This window comes from Thamnophis elegans, chromosome 9, assembly GCF_009769535.1.
Source record: "Thamnophis elegans isolate rThaEle1 chromosome 9, rThaEle1.pri, whole genome shotgun sequence".
NCBI classification, from domain to species: domain Eukaryota; kingdom Metazoa; phylum Chordata; class Lepidosauria; order Squamata; family Colubridae; genus Thamnophis; species Thamnophis elegans.
In genome coordinates this window covers 16657056-16679304 of record NC_045549.1, presented here as the reverse complement: position 1 = coordinate 16679304, position 22249 = coordinate 16657056, and positions in this window count along the sequence as shown.

The following is a 22249-nucleotide window of genomic DNA, read 5'->3' as shown; positions in this document are numbered from 1 at the left end:
TGAATCAGATGAAATGAACTCACAAAATACCCTTTGACAAGAATCTTCATCTGAATAGAGAAGGAAATTGCACGACCAGATTACCTTTTATTAATCCTTAATATTTAGTACCAGATTCTTTCCAATGCAGTCTATAATCTAGCACTAACACACAGCAATACCACTTAGACTTATATACCGCTTCACAATGCTTTAAAGCCCTCTCTAAGGGATTTTCAGAGTCAGCACAGTGGGTCCTCATTTTACCATCCTTGGAAAGATGGAAGGCTGAGTCAATCTTGAGCCGGTCAGAATCGAATTCCTGGCAGTTGGCAGAATTAGTCTGCAATACTGCATTCTAACCACTGTGCCAGCATGGATCACCAAGGATTTCAATAGAGTATATTGATGCTATAGTAGATATGTGATAGATGATAAAGGATAAATGACTGACAGACAGACTTTCTGAAATAGTCTTATTTACTTATTTAAGCTTTTACTTTAATTCACGGTTCAAACCCGTTTAACACATAACGCTTTAAGAAATCATATAGGTACTTCTGGATTGTGTAGAGCATAACTTTGCAGCAATCCAGATGCAAGGGGAAAAGTGTGATGTAGTGTACACAAAGGCTGATATGTTGTACCTGTCAACACCTATTAAAATCAAATGCAGCTTTTCCAGAATTTGTGCAAAGACAAGGAAAAAATACAATTGCTTTAACTTGACAAACACCACTTCTGGATTCTTTAGTTTATCATATCATTTGCCCATGAATTCTGCCATTGGTAACCAGAAAAACGAACCAATAAAGCAAAAAAAAAAAAAAGTTTATTTCTATGACATGTAGTGGATGGAAACCACAGGCAAGTGACACAATAAACTATAAACAGTCTCGCAACAGCTATATCCTAAATGCATGGAAAAGCTACAACTTTATATATTAACTGTCAGTCTCTATATCGCTTTCTTGCTATCGGCTGCCATAGTAACATGGTGAGGAGGAGGTTTCGGTATTTGGGAGGGGATCGTGCTGGAGGAGATTTCTCAGGATGAAGAGGGAGTTTTGTTCTCACCATCTACTACACATGTTGAATGGACTTGTTTAGGTCTGGTCAACCATATCTGCATACCAGATGGATGAGACCATCTGAAGACACACCCCACATGACACCCTTGGTGAATGGAGAGTGAATATTCAGCTTGGGGAGGGGAGGGATTTGGGTAGACTTTTGATATGTACAATTTCGCGCCTTTAGCCTCAGATATTGCTTTATTTTCGTTGCTATAGCAATATCAATATCAATAGCAGTTAGACTTATATACCGCTTCATAGAGCTTTCAGCCCTCTCTAAGCGGTTTACAGAGTCAGCATATTGCCCCCAACAACAATCCGGGTCCTCATTTCACCAACCTCGGAAGGATGGAAGGCTGAGTCAACCCTGAGCCGGTGAGATTTGAACAGCCGAACTGCAGAACTGCAGTCAGCTGAAGTAGCCTGCAGTGCTGCATTTAACCACTGCACCACCTCGGTTCATATCCACCACATATCAGTTCATATCCATTAAAAATACCTTTTCTCTAAAACAATGGAGTTGAGGGTTTCCTTTTTTGGATTTTGAAGGAGGCACGTCCGACATTAACAGTGAATTATAATAAAATATTAAAGTTGAGCATGAATGCACACACTAAAATGGTATGTGTGATAGGATGCTTGGAGTATTGACTTGGGACATAGATTTTGGTAATGAAATTAAAAATAAGATAGGATCTCAACTTTGTAACTTCAAACTCCTTAGAGCAGGGTGTTAAACACATGTTGTCATAGCGGTGTCATGTGACGTATAGCAATTTTTCCCCCTTCACTAAACTGGGCTTGAGCGTGGCCAGCGCATGACATGACATGTGGCCCACGGCCGCGAGTTTGATAGCCCTGCCTTTAAAAAAAGGCAGGATGTAAATGAAATAAATAATAAACAGACACATTTTGGTAATGAAATGTTGTAAATGCATATTTTTATGCGTCTCATGACTTATCAGCAATTTTGTGCCTGTCATGACTGATTTTATTTCTTTAATTTTCTGATTGCCAGTGAGCTTCCAGGTACAGTTAAAGGTGCCACTTATCACCCACAAAATCATTCATAGTATAGGGTCGTGATGGCGAACCTAAGCCATACAAGCCACAGGTGGCACGCAGAGCCATACCTGCTGGCACACCAGCTGTCAGCTCTGGCGCACATGTGGTGCCGGCCAGCTGATTTTTGCTCTCCCCAGGCTTCAGGAAAGCCTCAGGAAGCTGGGGAGGGCAAAAAAACACCCCAACGGGCCAAGCGGAAATTCAGAAATGATCCGTTTCAGGCCAACCAGATGTTCCAGAAACAATCCATTTCTGGCTTCCAGAAGCCTTCCAGGGGGCTGGGAAAAGCTGTTTTCGTCTTCCCCAGGCTTTAGGAAAGTGTCCAGAGGCTGTTGAGGGTGAAAAAAAAATAGCCCCAACAGGCCACCTGAAAATTCAGGAATGGAGGTTTTCTTGAAGCCTGGGGAGGGTGAAAATGGCCTCTCCAGCCCTCCAGAAGGGCAAAAAATCATCTGGCCATCACGCACATGTGTGCTGGAGCTGATGGCTGGCATGTCAGAAAATATGGCTCTGTGTAACACCTGTGGCACGTGTGCCGTAGTTCGCCATCGCGGTCCTATAATTTCTGGTCCTATCTGGTAAATCAGGAAGAATCAATGTGTTTTTAGTAGTTTCAATCAAACATGGCCACCTATTGGGATCCAGGAAGCATTCCTTGTCATTGTGTCTGCCCTCTGCTATGTTATCCCTCTGGTGATCCAGTTGGTTTGCACCTGATGATGGCAGACAAGTCTTTCAAAGCCTTGGAAGCTTTGGTTCTTCTCCTAGACTCCTTAGTCAAACATTCCTTTGTAGACCTCTTGATTAAGTTTAAGACGAAGACTGACATTCCACAAGATTCCATTAAATCTTACCCGCTAGTCAGCAATAAATATATATATTCATAATAATTAAATAAATAACAAATTAGTTAAATAATTAATGGTATACCTAGCTCTGGAGCCGAGCATATATTTGCTTTATTATACTTGCAATGGAAGTTTTGCCCCTGCATCACCTACTTTTATTTTATACTTCTACTCAAATCTGACCTTTCTTTATGCAATTTTATACTACAATTAATATAATTAATTAGAAAATAAATGGAAGATAAGGACAGATTTGCTTTATAAGTACAAGTCCCAACCAAAAAGTCTGAATGTTTCATTAGGCAAATCTCACATGTTAACTTATCTTGGAGAAAATTTAGGTATGGTACCGTGTTTCCCCGAAAATAAGAGACAGGGTCTTATTTTCTTTTGACCCCTGAAATAAGAGCTTGGCCTTTTTTTCGGGGAGGTCTTATTATTTTTAAGGTGCAGGAGACGGAGAGCATGGTCACCTCATGGCTCCTGCTATGTTGCAATATTTCTGGGGTAGGACTTATTTTAGCACATGCACTCAAAAGCCCGATTGGGCTTATTATCTGGGAAACAGAGTAGATATAATATGAATCTAATCTTCTGACAAAATAGAAAGTAAATTAGGTTTCAATTTTATAATGATTTTTACTGGGTACGAGCCCTAATGAAATCAGTCAGGCGTACTTCCAAATAAAGATGTAAAGGAATACATTATTCTATTTATGTTAAAATGCATGTCTTATCACTTCTTATGACAGATTGATGGCTGCTTCTGGGTTTGGTTCAAGGCTAGGTTATTTACATTATGTCTTATGTTGTTAGAATCTATTTTACACTCAGACCCACCATAGGGCAGGATTTTCAGGTCCCCATCACAAATGTATGTCTTGTAACTTATAGGCAGAGGCTCAGCAATGTTTGCCAGAATAACAGAATAACAAGAACTAAGTTGGAAGAGACCTTATAAGTCTTTTAGTTCAACTCCCTGATCAAGCAGGAGACCCTATACCAGTAATGATTAACCTTTTTGTCATTGTGTGCTAAAAGCCATAAAGCAATGTGTGCGCAACCCTCCATGTGCAACTTGTGCATGCACACATGACTCCCACGTGCGCCCCGCCCCCCACGCATGTGTGCAATACCCCTGTGCTCCCCCACCCCTATGCATGCGCACATGACTCCCACATACACCCCACCCCTACACATACATGTGCAACCCCTGCATTCTTTAGAATAGCGTGCACTAGACTAGCCAGCTTCCACTTGATGCTCCCGTGTTTATCTGTTTGTGTGTGTATGTGAGATGTATGTGTGTATGCGTATGTGCCTTCAAGTCATTGTTGACCCTGAACTTCGCCTACATTAGTCACCCTAAATTTTAGGGATTTTTTATTCTGTCTCAATCTTGACCATATCCTGTCAACAATTAGATCTCTTAGCTTTGTAGTTGTAGCCTTAGATTCTCTGGTATTTTAACTCACCATGTTTTGATTCAGGATAAAAGACAATATAAAATGCAGTCACAAGAAACTAGAGAGCCAGTTTGATGTAGTGATTAACATATGAGGCTAGAAACGAAGAGACAGTGACAGAGGTGGGTTCCTACCAGTTCGCACCAGTTCGGTAGAACCAGTTTATCAAATCTACCGAACCGGTTAGAAGAGGTTCCACCAGAAAGCAGGCCACACCTACAGAAGAGGTTCCAAATTTTTTTGAAACCCACCACTCACTCTCACACACACACACAGACTCACACAGAGAGAGAAAGAGAAAGAGAAAGAGAAAGAGAAAGAGAAAGAGAAAGAGAAAGAAAGGAAGAAAGAAAAAAAGAAAAAAAGAAAAAAGAAAGAAAAAGTGAGAGATGAAAGAAAAAAAGGAAAAAGGGACAGAGAGAGAAAATGAAGGAAAGAGAGAGGGAGAGAAAGAAAGAAAGAAAGAAAGAAAGAAAGAAAGAAAGAAAGAAAGAAAGAAAGAAAGAAAGAAAGAAAACACATGGCCGGCAAGCCACTCCCACCAGGTCACATGGCTGGCAAGACACTCCCACAAAGGAGGCCACACCCACAGAGTAGGTTCAAAAAAATTTTGAAACCCACCACTGGACAGTGAGTTCTAGTCTTTAGGCACAAAGCCAACATGAGCAAAGCACTTGCAAAAAACTTTCTAAAGCAACTACAATGAATAAGGGTAAAGATAAAGGTTTCCCTCACACATATGTGCTAGTTGTTCCTTGACTCTAGGGGGCAGTGCTCATCTCCATTTCAAAGCCGAAGAGCCAGCTGTTCGAAAACCTCTCCATGGGCATGACTAAATGGTGAAGACACATGCAACGCTGTTACCTTCCCACCAAGGTGGTTCCTATTTTTCTATTTGCATTTTTACATGCTTTCGAACTGCTAGGTTTGCAGAAGCTGGGACAAGTAATGGGATCTCCCTCCGTTTCGCAGTGCTAGGGATTTGAACCGCCAAACCTTTCTGATCAACAAGCTCAGCATCTTAGCTACTGCGCCACAGCGTCCCTTTCACAATGAATAATCCAGGCAATTGTCAGGAGCCAAAGCTCTCTCAAAGAGACACACACTGAGAAACTATTTCTACAAGGTTACTGTTAAATATGATCAAAGATAGGGTTTGCCACCTCTGAAAATTGAAATGTGACTTATAACATTCAACTACAGCACTAGATTCACTGTTTTGTGTTAGGATAAAATTAACAGTTACGACTGGGAAGCATTCATTTGAAATCTCCATATTTAATGCAGCAAATTAATAAATGATGGATACCATCAAATAAACTATTACCCAGTACTGTGCAGCAATATAAATAATTTGGTTCCTACCCATAAAACAGATAACAAAGAGCTCTCTAGAAAGCACAAATGAAGGAATCTTTTCTCTCTTTTTTTTGCAAAATATGGGTTATTATTTATCTGACCTTGGCATATTTTCCTTCTTTTTTTCTCCCAGCTCACCATATCTCATCAAGAGACACACAGAGCATAAAAAGCAATGATTATAATGGTTGAATTGCTCAAATAAACCAATTTCTAAAGACCTTTCTGAAGCTTGCTGATGTCAAAAACAGCAGCTTAGTCAAAAAAAGAAAGAAAGAAACACTTATTAATTTTAAACGATTGTGTACAGGACTTAGTAGCCCAATTGGATAAGAGAAAAACTTCAGCATTTCAGAATAGAATTTGCCACTTTATGATACTATCAGGTTTATTCATAGTTTTAAAAACCCAGGGGGAAAAAAACTATGCAAGATGTGAAATGTATCTGCACAATTTTTACAATCTAATCTGCAGGTGGTTTATTTGCCTCTTCCATGCAACTTACAATAGCTGGGAGGTAGATTTGGGAAAAGTTGGACAAATTTATCAGATGCTCCAATTTCAAGTTGCTACATTGAACAATAAATAGATTTGGTCGAAAGGTTTCCTTCCATCTCTAGGATTTTATAAGACACAGAGCAGGCTCTGAAAGTAATCTTTTTTTCCCCTCCATTTCTCTTCAGCCCTAGGGAAAAATCTACTCTGAAGCAAATACTTGCAGTTGCAGAGAACAAAGTATTATATATATATATATATATATATATATATATATATATATATATATATATATATATATGTGTGTGTGTGTGTGTGTGTGTGTGTGTGTGTGTGTGTGTGTGTGTGTGTGTGTTTTGTATTTGTGCTGATAAATAAATAAAGGGAGACTAGTATAGATCTATTTCAAGCTATTTAGCTCTCATCAGCTAGCCATACCCTTACTGGGATTCGAACCTGCGCTGTATTACATTTTAGGCAGATGTCTTAGCCATTAAGCCACAGGTCCTCCTCCTTATCAGCTGAAGCCAGGAAAGAAGTTATATATTTAGTGTTACAACCCCTGGTATGCCCCAATTATGGGAGGAAGCTAACTGCTTCCATTCTCTGTCCATTGGCTCGTCACAAGAGACCATCCAGACAGAAAGCCCAATATTTTACGGTTGCCTTTGTTACAACACAAATACAACATACATACATACATACATACATATATACATACATATCTCTGTGTGTGTGTGTTTGTGTGTATTGCATTTATGCAACACAAATGTAACAAAGGCAACATAAAAAATGGCTTTCTTCCTGGATGGCTCCTAGGGTGATCCAAAAGACAGAAAAGGGAAGCAGTATGCTCCCTCCCATATTTGGGCATACCAGGGGTTGTGACACAATACATACATACATGCATACATACATACACACACATACACACACATGCACACACACATACACACACAGAGATATATACATACAGACAGATAGATAGATAGATAGATAAGATAGATAGACAGACAGACAGGCAGACAGATAGCTCAGTGGCTAAGACACTGAGCTTGTTGATCAGAAAGGTCCGTAGTTTGGCGGTTCGAATCCCTAGTGCCGTTTGTAATGGAGTGAGCTCCTGTTACTTGTCCCAGCTTCTGTAAACCTAGCAGTTCAAAAGCATGTAAAAATGCAAGTAGAAAAACAGTGTTCCTTGCGCCTTCAGCATTTAGTCATGCTGGCCACATGACCACAAAGACATCTTCGGACAATGCTGGCTCTTCGGCTTTGAAACAGAGATGAGCACTGCCCCCTAGAGTTGGGAAACAGTGAAGGACCAGACCAAAAACACTGGAAGCTCCATTTTCACCAGCAGAGGGTTGCAGGAGGCTTTTGCAGGCTAAAACAGAGCTCAGGGCCGAGTGCTCGAGTCATCATAGGCACTCCCAACATGAGTGACATCAAGCTGGCCATGCCCCCTGGCGATGCCTCCCCTGAACCCTTCTGAGGTCAAACACAACCTCAATGCGGCCCTCAATGAAATCGAGTTTGATTCCCCTGCCCTAGGATATGGATAAGAAACTACAGTAGAATCACCAAATTTAACATTTATATTAATGTTATTAAAACAGAGATTGCTTTCCTGATGCATTCATACTGACTCCTACATCAAAATATGCAAAGTGTTTGAATTTTGGCGTCTGACTTCCAAATGTGTCTACACAATATGCAAATGATATTGCAACATTACAGATGAAAAATGGGCTTAAATTCTTGTGAAACAGTCAGAATAATGAAAACTATCAAGAACAGACCTAATGATTTTTTCCGGGTTCTGTGGAAAAGTGAAAATGAAAATGAGTGCAATGTTCTAGAACATAGCTAAGCTTTGCAAAGCCATTTTCATTCTTCTGATCAATTCTAAAAAATATCACACTTAGGTTTACTCTAGGGATAAGGAAACCAACGAAAGTAGTTTGCAAATAGAAAACTGATACACTTTGGGATACAACTAATAGATACCCTTTACTTTAGAAATTGGTGTTTGATTTCCATTCAATTTATCATATATTTCTTATTTGGAGCAGACAAATTCTATAAAATATCATTCTGATTTCCATAAACAAATACCATATTTTTTTTGGAGTATAAGACGCCACTGTTCCTCACCCACCCCCCACCCCAAAAAATATGAGTGAAATTTTAGGTGCATCTTATAGACAGAATACGGATGTTTTTGGACTTCCAAGCCCCCTGTCTGTTATGTTTTCACCCTCCCCAGCCCCCAGAAACACTCTGCAGTGCTCTGTAAGTCCCATTTTTACTAAAATTGGCCGTTTTTGAACACACAAGCCTTCTCTGCATCATGTTTTTTTCCATTCCCGGGACCCCAGAAGTACTCTGCAGGCCAAAAATGGGTGCATTTTTGTGAAAATTGGGCAGTTTTTGGCAAAAACAGGTCTTGTGGGACTGCAGATTGCTTCTGGGGGCCAGGGAGGGCAAAAATGCAAAGTGTGGAGGCCAAAAACTATTTTTTTCTTCTTTTCCTCCACATATTTAGATGTGTCTTAAAGTGCAAAAAATATGGTATTTCTCTTACATAATTCATTGCACCATTTAGTTGATTGTTAATTGCATTATCTATGGAATCAAATGAATCACAATAATTCATTCAATACAAGTATCATGCTGTCATCAAAAAATCCAAACATGAATTTTGTTTGAATGAATCAATGAGAGTTTAATGTGTGTGTCCACAACGTATCCATTCATTCAGCATCCTAATCTCCACGTCTATAGTTTCCTTTGTAGGAACAGGGGAGGCTGATCAAAAATGGTGGTGAAATTCATACCAACATAAGTAATCTTATGCTAAAATTCAAGTGAACATCCTTGAGTGACACAATTATGGTAAATGTATTACTTGAATCTGGTCCAGCCTGTTTTCAGGATTCCAAAAATTGTATCTCTTGCCATCTCTGCCCTGGACACTGACTGCTATAAAACACTAACTAGTTAGATTTAATAAATATTTAAGAGTTGCTGAACCACATCTCCATATTTATAACCACAGTGAAATAATACAAGGTTGAGAGATCATATCATGAGCTGTGAATTCCAACTCAGTGTTCAGAAATGAAATATAAATCTTGTTAGTGCAAAAACATTTTGATACTGGGAAAAGGATTTTAGATCACTGTTAATCTTCTTTGTTACATAGATCAAGTATTTCATTTTGAATAACAATTATACACTTTCCTATGCCAACATTTCTATATGATGAAGTAGAGGGCATTTACATTCATCCTTCAGTGGCATGTTCTGCACATCTCACAAATGTTTGAATAATATTCCATAGTACAAAAATAGTACACACCCCCATATGAATGCAGGTACAGAATATATGTATGTTGAGGGAGATGTAAGTCCTTAGTAAAGCTATGGTAATTGGATATGAGGCCACATTGGCCAAACATTTATTAAGAAATATTTAGAGTCCAATCCAAAAGCTGACAGTTTGAAGAGAGGAAAACTGACATCTCAGTAGTGTCAAATCTCATGTTATACAGTATATGCATGTGTGGACTGCAGCATCAAAATATATGGAAAGCAGGAACTCCATTGTGATCTAGAACCCTTTGTAATTGGGTTCCAGATCTGCATGAGCTTCTTCTCTCCCAATAGGTTATGGGATGAGATCAAGAATACTTTCATTATGTATAAAGCTTATACGTGAGTTATTATGTAGTGAGGCAGCTTTAAAATTTTAAGTGGATAAGTAAAACTAGCCCAAAATTAGCTAAGCCCAGTTCCATCAAAATTCCAATTCCATTAAAATTTTCAACGGTAGAGAAACTTCCATATTCATTTAGAGTCGATTTGCCTGGGGGAAAAAAAAGTATGTTTGGATCAGAGGATAAAGTAATGGATGGGTTTGCCTCTAAATTATTTCACCTTCTACCCTCAAAATGTAATAGAGCATTGCACACCAAAACAACTAGGCATAAGGACAGTTCCTCCCCCTCAAGCCATCACTCTGCTAAACAAATAATTCACATAATACTGTCAAACTATTTAGTAAGGCTGTATTACTATTCTTCTTCTCATCTTTCCTATTACCCATCTCCTCTTCTACTTATAACATTGTTGCTTTTATCTTGATGATTCATAGTTTTATTTAGTTTTCTAGTATGATTTGATTGCTTATTTAGTCTCCTGCGATGATCACTAAGTGTTGTATCTTATGATTCTTCCTATAAGACCAATAGAAGGGGTGTCAAACTCAATTTCACTGAAGGCCACATCAGGGTTGTGGTTGACCTTGGAGAGCTTGGTGTTTGCGGCTGACTGGATGGGCATGGCCAACTTGAAGCTCCTGCCCAAACTGCTGGCATGTTTCTTCTTCGCAATGGGTAGACCGGGCTGAAGCTATGTTGGCCTGATTTTTGCTCTTCACATTGGGTAGACTGGGATGAAGCTACATTGGCCAGCTCTTTCTTCTTTGCATTGAGTAGACCAGGACAGCCCCATGGGCCAGAATCTGACTATCCTTGAGATTGACACCCCTGCCCAATAGGCTTCAGCTAATACAAAATGGCTAGACTGCTATGTTATTACACTTTTATCCTCTCTGTATTCATGCCTATTCATTACCATACAATACAACCACAATGTTTGAGTTTTATTTCCAATTGAACAATGTGATGCTGGGATTCACCTCTTTTATTTAGTTTTCTAGTATGATTTGATTTCTTATTTAGTCTCCTACGACGATCACTAAGTGTTGTATCTTATGATTCTTGATGAATGTATTTTTATGTACATTGAGAGCTTATGAACCAAAGACAAATTCCTTCTGTGTCCAATCACACTTGGCCTCTATTCTACTCTATTCTACTCTACTCTACTCTTATTCTTATTCTTATTCTTATTCTTATTCTTATTCTTATTCTTATTCTTATTCTTATTCTTATACTTATACTTATACTTATTCCCATTCCTACCCTACCCTACTCTACTCTACTTACTGTTCTAAAAGTGTGTCTTATTCAGCTGTGAATGGAACAGTTTGTTTGCCAAGTATATCATTACATATATTGGGGAAAACATACTGAAATTTGAGATTTGTTCTGGACCAGGAGTATTCTAACCTTGGAAATTACTCTGGATGGCTGGGGATTTCTGGAAGATGAAATCCCCAAGTCCTAAAGTTGCCAAGGTTGGACACCCTGTAATCTAAAGTGAGAGTGTGCAAGAAAATCACATTGATCCATAACCTTTTTTCATATTTAGAAAAGATTGTAGATGCTAATATTTTAGTGAAACTATTTTCAATAGGCAGCGACAGTCTCATCAGTGGTATCTGGCTATAAAGCAGGCACTTGGTGCCCATTTGCTTCATTTGTTGGTAGTTGGTAAACAAAATTGGATTTCTGCATCTGTCAAAAGCATCTGGCACGATAAAACCAAGAAAATCATTTTAATAACAGATTTGAAAATAGCAGACATCCAAATAATCTGCTCCCCCAAATGACAAAGCAAGCAAATTAATGGCAGGCACATGGAATTTATATCAATGTGGGGGGCTTGGGGAAGGGGGAAGAGGAGGAAACTTGATTGTGATTGATACAGGGAATAGTACACTTTAATTCCGAATGGGGCATTGTGAAATGCCTGTCAAATTGGATCACATCAAAAACAATAATGAATTAATTTCCTAACCACCATAAAAATGACTTGCCCCAGTTTTTTCTTTTAAAAAAGAAACTAACTAAAATGACATCATTTGTTCTCAATATAACCTTGTCCTTTCTTCTATTTCCGTGGTGGCGCAGTGGTGAGAATGCAGTACTGCAGGCTACTTCTGCTTACTGCCGGCTGCCTGCAATTTGGCAGATCGAATCTCACCAGGCTCAAGGTTGACTCAGCCTTCCATCCTTCCAAGGTGTGTAAAATGAGGACCCAGATTGTTGGGGCAATAGTGGAAAATATTGGAATAATAATTGAGCATAACTGAATGATGTGTTGGTGAAGTGATATGGCTGCCAAAGGGAACTGCTGAATTGGAAGACATTAAAACATACAATAACATAAAAAGGGAAATACAGTGTTAGGCTGAATCAAGGGAAGAGCTTCTAAATCATAAGAAGTGATCATTTTATATTTTTCTGCACTGGTCAGATACCTCCTGGACATTCCACTTAGGAAAGATTTAGACACCTTGCAACAGCTTTGAAAGAAAGACAAGAGTTACGATTAGAGTGCTAAGAAAACTCCAGAGAAATGAGATTAAAGCAATTGAATTAATCTATCAAGGAATTTAGCCTTGATAGTAGATGGTTGAGGGAGCATAGTGCTCCTCTTGAAATATCTAAATGTGTCACCTAAGCGAAGGCTAAGATCACTTTTCTCTCGCTTTAGAGGATAGGACATAGAATAATGCCAGGTAAAGAGAGATTCCAGTTAAAAGTTAGGGAAAAAGGGTCCCAGCAATAACATCAATTCAAGAATGAAAGGAGCAGTGGTGGGCTATTCCTCACTGCAGGGTTTCATGTAGAGGTTGTGCAGGCATTCATCATGTGCTGTCCAGGGTGCTGAACTTGTCTAAATGCCAACTTCACAATTCTGTGACCCGGCTTTTTTTGTAAGCTGACTCACAAGGTGAATCATACAAGAATAAAATATTGATAAGTAAGAAATGAGGAACTGGGCGAAGACATGGAATGTCGAGGGTCCAGAAATGGTTCTGGCATTGCATTCCAGAATCTTCTTAACATAAATGGTTTCAAGAAGCCAGATAGAACAATAATTTAATAATTTAATAATTTAATAATTTAATTCTTATGAGCACAATTAATGCAGAAAAGACTATTCACATTGAGTTTGCTTTCTTCCTGCTTTCTGCATACTGTATATCCTGCAGCTTAGTTTCCAGTGGTAGACCTAATAAGTGCTTCCAGCTAGTAATGGAGCATCCTTAAACATTCTTGAGTAATGAAGTATCCTTAAAGTTTCTAGGTTGCCATGGAGAAATGCAGTTCTCTAGTGTTTCTAATGCTGCTACTCTTTGGAAAGTGATGATTGCCACCGGTTCTTGGAGGAAAACTGCTTGATAAGCCCCAGTTTCATTTTCAGAATGAGCAAAAGTTTGCACAGCTATCCCTCTCAATCACACATTGCCAATTAGTTTTAAAACATTTTTCTTCCCTCACTCCAGGTAGCCAGGACTTACAACGGCATTATCATAGAATTAGTACATGCAATAAAGGCATAATTTGGATGCATAATGACTCACGTTTATTGGGAGGATTATATTTGGTTCAAATGTGTACAAGAGAACTCCCTGTGTTTCCTTATTAAGGCCTGGTTCAGTCATTTCACTTCTGACCTGATCATACAGTTCTGCAGAAATTCATTTAGCCTCATCAAGATGCAAAGACAGTTGCTTCTTTAATCATGATAAATGTAATTGTTTTACACCTGAATAGTTTTTCTTGCTCGTTTCACAGGATAGCTGCTTCCAACAGTCTAATTTCTTTCATCTTGCTTTGTGACAAAATTAATGTTGTAGGGTTTAGAGTGCATTGAAAACTCTATGCAAGAAGACATATGTTCCCACTCTGGTCAATGGTACCAGGCTAGACTGAAGCACAGGAGAAACTGACCAGTTCTGATAGCTTCATTGTCTAGGTTGATCATTTACATGGACTGGCCAGCAAGGGTATCTGCAGAATCTTATAATTTCACCTAAATGTATTCATGTTGGGACAACATGATGCAAGCTCCATTACTTTAATACATGCAAATCACGATGAATATCCAAACAGATGGAATTGGCCTTGTTTAGTCAAAATTGGCGAGCCACTTTGTCATTTATACTGCCTTATCTATTCAACCAGATGACTAATTGCAACCTATTTCCAAATTCTTTCTGACATCCCCCCCCATTTCCCATTTCTTCTATTCCTCCTCCTTTTTTTAGGATTGCAAAGATAACTACAGTGTACAGGGAACTGCCAGTTTACTTGACCTGTAAGACCAATAGAAGGGGTGTCAAACTCAATTTCACTGAGGGCCACATCAGGGTTGTGGTTGACCTTGGAGGATTTGGTGTTTGCGGGTGACTGGATGGGCATGGCCAACTTGATGCTCCTACCCAAACTATTGGCATGTTTGTTCTTCGCAATGGGTAGACCGGGCCAAAGCTACGTTGGCCTGATTTTTGCTCTTCGCATTGGGTAGACTGGGATGAAGCTAAATTGGCCAGCTTTTTCTTCTTTGCATTGAGTAGACCAGGACAGCCCCGCGGGCCAGAATCTGACTATCCTTGAGATTGACACCCCTGCCCAATAGGCTTCAGCTAATACAAAATGGCTAGACTGCTTTGTTATTAGACTTATGTCCTCTCTGTATTCATGCCTATTCACTATTATATGATACAACCACAATGATTGAGTTTTATTTCCAATTGAACAATGTGATGCTGGGATTCATCTCTAAGGTTCTAAACAGACTTGAATTCAGGATGTTTGGAAACACAATCTCTCTCATATATTTCAGCCTAATCCCTAAGATTATCAATGGTGCCCTCCAGGTCTTTCTCAGATTCAGATCAACCAGGATCCCAAATGGTCTACATTCTGTCGACTACATTGAAGTCCACCTCTTCATAAGTAAATGCAATAATTCCACATTCCACCCATGAAAGTTTGTCTAAGATTTTGTTTTCTTTCCACCGCTTTCATCCAGCAGTGAATTTTGTGAGCTGAAAGGGGTGAGAACCATGTTTTTTTACAGATATCCCTTTGCACCCGACCGTGTAAATCCAAAGGGGCCTTCAATCATCTAAAATCCTTTTTATTAAGGACGCCAAAGCAACAAGGGAAGAAAAATTTAGCAACAACCATCCAAATTATTGATTTTGCTCTTTTGGGAATTAACAGCCCTGCATATATTTCTAGATCCACATTGTTCTTTCAAGTTAGAATTAATTAAACCTTTGCTGCCAAATAAGTTTTTTGTTTGAATGTGTTTCATAGCAAAAATGCATGCAGGAACATTTTAAGACAGAATATATAACAGCAGCAAAGAAAGACCTGCCTAAACAAACGGCTTGCAAATCTCATTTCATGTGATACAGAAATCATAGTAAAATCTGATGAAATGAAATGTAACTGGTAAGACTATCAACTGTGGATCTGAAGGCAATATAGCCCAGCAAGTCATGGCACGACAAAACCGCGGTCCACTAAAGCGCGCCCGATTAAAGCGCGTACCTGACGTCATCAGCAGCGCGACAAATACGACCGCGGAGAAAAAAGGGCACTTTAAAAAGTGCTTCTAAAGCAAGCCGATTCACGTAAAGGTAAGGGTTAGGTTTAGGGTTAGGGTTAGGGTTAGGTTAAGGGTTAGGGTTAGGTTTAGGGTTACGTTAAGCGTTAGGGTTAGGTTTAGGGTTAGGTTAAGGGTTAGCGTTAGGTTTAGCGTTAGGTTAAGGGTTAGGTTTAGAGTTAGGTTAAGGGTTAGGTTTAGGATTAGGTTTAGGATTAGGTTTGGGGGGGTTAGGGTAAGGTTTTCGCGTTAATTTTAACTTTACCGCTCACAGCGTGATGTTTTCGTTGCGCTGTGATGATGTCAGGTATGCGCTTTCGTCGAGCGCGCTTTAGTCTACCGTGGTTTTGTGGTGGAACCCCAGCAAGTATGTACCTAATATTCAAATGTGTTATCTTTTTGATACTGGACATCTTTGTGGAATATTTTATTTTAGATACATTACAAAAATCCAAAAGGAGGAGTAGGCCATTGAATAAATTTAATACAAGTAGATTATTCCTATGTACAGTCATAGTGGAGTCAATGGCAAGTTGTTGATGAAGTATTCTAGATCAACATCTGCAAAGCTAATTCTCAAAAAGGTAACATCTTTTATTTAATTGCCAAGTTGGTTTCCTGTGTCAGTTTTTCTAGCTTCCTGATTAAAAAAAAATAAGGTAACAAGCATTGCTGAAATCTAGATTCCCGCTCACTTGTCATATTACTGAGTTCTTAGGTCATGCCTTCTCTGTTCCAGTTTCTGCCCTATGTAATAGTATCCCTGAAGGTCTAGGTGTCAGACCTGGAAGTCATCTTTTCCTTTTTGGATTTCAGGCCTGCCACACTTTCTACTGTGGGAAAATGTGAGGGAGGGATAATATGGAGTTGGATGATGTGTAGCCATAATAACATTCTTTCTCAGAAAGGCAAGGTCGCTTTTGTCCCTGCACCTGAACAGATGTGAATGAGAGGAATCTGTCTTCGTGTCAACGAAGGATTGGACCATGTGATAGACTTGTGGGTGTTGGGGCAGGGTCTTGAACTTTCAACTGGATGGGAGAACCTGGAAGCTTTCAGATTTGGGTTTCTCCAAAACTTCCTGAACTTCTAGTTGGCCTGTTGGATTTGTTTTTTGCCCTCCCCAGGCTCCAGAGGCTTTTTTGAAGCCTAGGGAGGATGAAAACAGCCTCCACTGGCCCCCCCAGCTCCAGAGCCTGAGGAGGGCAAAAATTCCCCCCCGTGCGGGGGTCACTCGTGCATGCATGGTAGGGGGATCACTCATGCATGTGTACATCCGGGGGTCGCTTGTGCATGCACAGGTGGGGGGCTGCTCATTCAAAGGCAGGTAGAGGGGTCACTCATGCATATGTGAGTGTGTGAGCATGCATGCACATGTGATAGCGTGTGCACAGACAGTTTTGGCACACCTTTCTAAAAAGGTTAGGCATCACTGGGTTAGGAGATTAAGCAAAGTCTGTTGGTTGATTGCCTTTACTGAAGTTTCTATTGGAAATTGGAATAGTTCATTATGATCTCAGACCTCTGTTACTCAAATTGTTGTTTTAATTGTTGGCGTTAAATCTTGTGTATGCAGAGTCATTGCTACGAAATAAGAGGTCATATAAACTCTTTAAACAAAACATTTCAATCCATCTGAAGACTTACTTCTCTCTTTCTGTATATCCAAAAGAAGAATGCCAGAAATTTGAGATGAAATTCTCTTCTCCACACTCTGCCAAAACCCATTTAGGTTCTTTTTCATTATGGAAATTAAATTCCAGACACCTCCCTATATTCTTGTGTGCACAAGAACTTAGGAGTTCAGTTATCAGCGGAAGCGCCAAAATTCATTCCTATATAAAATATAATTTTGGCTCAAGGTATAATTTAAAGTTGATGGATGATCAGTTTCCTGCATTAAATTGCAATAATCTCCCTGCTATCCCTGGTAATTCAGCTTTCAGGATAGAAAGTCATTTTTAAAATTAGAAATAGCTTCAGAGTGAAAGGATGGCGCCTTCTGCCTCCTTTTCCATTCTTTCTCTCGCTCTTTTTCTCAGTATAAAAAAAAAGTAGAGAAAAGCGATTTCTCTGAAATCCTTATTATAAAAGAAAACCAAGCAGTAGCCAGTTCTGTCAACTTGATTAGGTTTAAGGCATTGCCTTGTTTCTCTAATTCAAAGCATTTTTACTCTCTTCTGACAAAATGTTTAATGAATTCATGGAAATCATAACAATTCTGGCCTCCTCAAGGATGCTTCATTGCACAAGGCCCCTATAATTATTATATGCCTGTCCTAACAATAGAGTGTCTGGGTAAGAGACTACAGCCATACAATGGCTTTTAACAGCATTTCACCCGTGGATGCTATAGTATTTGAACGATGCTTCCTAAATATTCTTCAGATGGCTATTCCTCTTGTCAGAACAGACAACAGAATCAGCAATTTCTCATCAGCCAGTAGATTAAAAAGTTTGCTATGAACTATGAAGAGAATCTGGATTCATAGCCCCAACTTATTTATATTTATTTATATTTCATATTTATAGACCCACTCTAAAGAGATGCGGTGGCTCAGTGGCTAAGACGCTGAGCTTGTCGGTCAGAAAGGTTGGCAGTTTGGCGGTTCGACTCCCTATCGCTGAGTAATGGAGTGAGCTCCCATTACTTGTCCCAGCATCTGTCAACCTAGCAATTTGAAAGCATGTAAAAATGCAAGTAGAAAAATAGGAACCACCTTTGTTAGGAAGGTAACAGCATTCCATGCATCTTTGGCATTTAGTCATGCCGGCCACATGACCACAGAAATGTCTTTGGAAAGTGCTGGTTCTTCAGCTTTGAAACAGAGATGAGCACCGTCTCCTAGAGTCGGGAACAACTAGCACATATGTGAGAGTGGAACCTTTATCTTTACCTTAGATCCATTCTTTGCAAAGGAAAGTAAATTCTTGTTTTCAAATCAAAAGTTCTATTGAATCCTTGCTACGAATGAGGTTCCTGGTGCTTAGTTTGGAAAAGGCGGATCCCATATCCTTAAAATGGAGAACTTGCTTGGCAAAGCAAAAGATTCAGTATTCGAACTTTTGCCGTCTCCAATTAGATTTGATTCCTGTCTGAAATAACCTCAAGAAATGTGATACAATTCATGTTACAGAAGCAAGAGATGGATGTGTCAGGAAAAAAATAAAATTAAGTTGACTGCACTGCGGGAATTGGGTACTTAAAAAGCATGTAGCAAAACAAGAAGAAGATATGGTCAAACAACTCGATTGCATCAGAAAGATGTTGAAAACATAGTTGCTCCGTAAAGCATAAATTTGACCATCAATTTAATGTATTGATTAATGAGTGGCAGTTTGTTGTTGATGAGATTTTGTTTAGGTTTTTTTTGGATTTGAGACACATTTTAGTGTTGTTCTGTACTGGATAAATTGTCAGGAGTCAATTTCTACTGTGACAGATGTAAATAAGATAAATAAGAAAAATGAATGAATGAATGGATATATGAATGAATGACTGAATGAATGGATGGATGGATGGATGGATGGATGGATGGATGGATATGTGAATGAATGAATATGGGAATGAGTGAGTGAGTGAGTGATGGAAATGAATATTCTATAGAAATACTAGTGATCAATATAAAAGAAGTATATTGAATGGTCTGTTCATATACAGCAGTGGTCTCCAACCTTGGCAACTTTAAGACTTGTGGACTTCAACTCCCAGAGTTCCTCAACCAGCAAAGCTGGCTGAGGAACTCTGGGAGTTGAAGTCCACAGGTGTTAAAGTAGCCAAGTTTGGAGACCACTGATATACACAAAACCACTGGAGCTGAATTGCAGAACAAATACATGTGTGAAGAGTAAATAGATTAAAAGGATAAGAATGAGAAAGTGGCTGGTGCTGTTGATGAAAATCTCACAAAGAGAAAGAAAAGAAGCTTAAAGAGCAAAATAAAATTATAAATCAATTCATGGGTTAGGGTTAGCCACAAGGACAATTTGGAAAGATAGAAAGGTATGGACATCTACCATATAGATGTAACCCAATTAATTGGATTTCCTTTTCTTTTGTTTTCTTATCTTTTGCTTTTAATTAGTCTTTTTTTACTACTTATTCTTTGTCTGCCCTTGCCTAGTGCTGCTTAATCTGAAACAGAATAGGATGATACATACTGTATAAATGTATTGACTAATTACATACCATTAAGTCAGTGTTAACTCTTTGTGACTATATAAAATACATTTTCTCCAGAAAAATCTGTCCCCAGCTGGTTCTTCATTCTTCTAAAGGTATCCCCATCACCACTGCAATTAATCCTTGTCATTTGTGCCTAGAATGATAGCATGGAGTTGATTTATTTGAGAATCCATTTATTTGTTTTCTTGGCTATCCATTCTATTCTCAGAAGACACATCAACATTTGAAAGTGTCAACTTTTTATCCTGCTTTTTCAAAATCCAGCCTTGACTCCCATATAATATCCCTCCTCCCCTCAAAAAACTCCATTGTCTACACAATTTTAAGCTTATAGCAATAGCAATAACAATAGCAATAGCAGTTCGACTTATATACCACTTCATAGGGCTTTCAGCCCTCTCTAAGTGGTTTACAGAGTCAGCATATTGCCCCCAACAATCCGGGTCCTCATTTTACACACCTCGGAAGGATGGAAGGCTGAGTCAACCCTGAGCCGATGAGATTTGAACAGCCGAACTGCAGAACTGCAGTCAGCTGAAGTAGCCTGCAGTGCTGCATTTAACCACTGTGCCACCTCGGCTCGGTAGACCCATCCCAGTCCTAGAAAATCTATCTTTGGCTTCTATCCTATATTTTATTTTAGTTATTTGATTAGATTTGAAAGGCCAACCATTTCTTAAATGACTCTGGATGGCTTACATCATTAAAAAGATTGGGAGAATAGGAAACAATTGAGGGTGGGTAATGGAGCCTATTTTCTTGTTGTGTTGATTGATATTTTGGTAATGTCTTTTTGCTGCTGCGTGTTTTGTATTGGGAGGTGAGGTTATATGAATTTTTTTACTGTTTTTAATATTACCAGCTGTTCAGAGTACACATTTGAGATAGATGGCCATCATCAACCTAATAAATAAATAATTAAATATGTGTTCCTTTCAGCCCAAGGAAGGAACGAATGGCAAACTATTTCTTAAAAAGTATTCCCAAGAAAAATGCAAAGACTTGCTCAGAGACTCTTTGAGAATCATACACAATTGAGCGAAAGAGGGGGAAATGTGGTTTTTTTTTACTATTTTTAGTATAGTTAGCTGCCCAGAGTATATATTTGGTATGGTTGGTCATGGGAATCTAATAAATAAGTCAGTAAGTACTTGCATCAGTTAGTAAGTAAGCATGCCTGGAAAAATTCACCCGTGGCATTGCAAAAGAAAATTGCCAGAGGCTCAACCACAGATCTGGAAGCAAAATTATGTTTACAAAAATGTACAGAACGTTTTCAGGGGGGGCACCAGTGGTGGGTTACAACCTGTACACCCCGGTACAGGCATACCGATGCCTTCCGGGAGCACCGGGTATCGTTCTAGTACAGTGCTCCGGAGGGCTCACCCACCCAAGCTCCTTACCAGTATTAGAGCTCTTTGGTGCTTCCGTGCATGCGCATGGAGCAAACAGTGCCTTCCCGAGCTCCGTCAAGCAGCTGGAGCATTGTGGAGGTATCGCAGAGCGTCGCAGGAGGTAAGGACACATGCGCGTGCACTGCATGCGTTTATGTGGTGGACGCCGGGCCCTGTTGCACCGTAACGGATGCAACGGGATCCGGTAACCCACCACTGGTGACACCATGAAAATCTTGTGGCAATACTGTTCCGGAGAGCAAGTTCCATAATAGAAAAAGGAATGCTCCCAAGATCTCAATAGATGACAGTTTTTAATGGAGGGAAAGTTCTGTCTGGTCTTATTGGATGCACAGAAATCATTTGGGGACAGTGTGTCAGTCAAATAACTGGACCACATGCCATGAGGGGCTTCCTATGTGTCAGGTAGCGCCTTGAATTTCACCTTGAAGCCATCGGCAACCTATGAGGTTTTTGTCTGAAATAGTGTAGGGCAGGGCTGTCAAACTTGATTTCATTGAGGGCTGCATCAGGGTTGTGTTTGACCTCGGGGGGCTGGGTGGTTATGGCTAGGGTGTGTCACATGTTGGGATGCCTGTGGTGACCCACGGTCTTCCCGAGCTCCGTTTTAGGCTGCGACGGCCTCCTGCAACCCTCCATCCACGGCCCTCCCAAGCTCCATTTTCGCTGGTAGAGATACCATGGGCTGGTTCTTTGCTGTTTCTAGAACAGTTTAGATTTAGATTTTTTAGATTTAGATTTTATTAATATTTGTAGGCCGCCCTTTTCCCTGAGGGGACTCAGGGCGGCTCACATAAAATCAGGGAAGGGAATACAAACAGTAACATAGACACATATAATAAAAGTAATAAGCAACATGCATTCATCATTCGGGAGGGGCGGCTATCCTTGTCCCCAGGCCTGACGGGCTAGCCAGTTCTTCAAGGCTGTGCGGAAGGCCTGGGCGGTGGTGAGGGTACGAATCTCCACGGGGAGTTCATTCCAAAGGGTCGGGGCTACTACTGAGAAGGCCCTCCTCCTTGTGGTTGCCAGTCCTGTGGGTCAG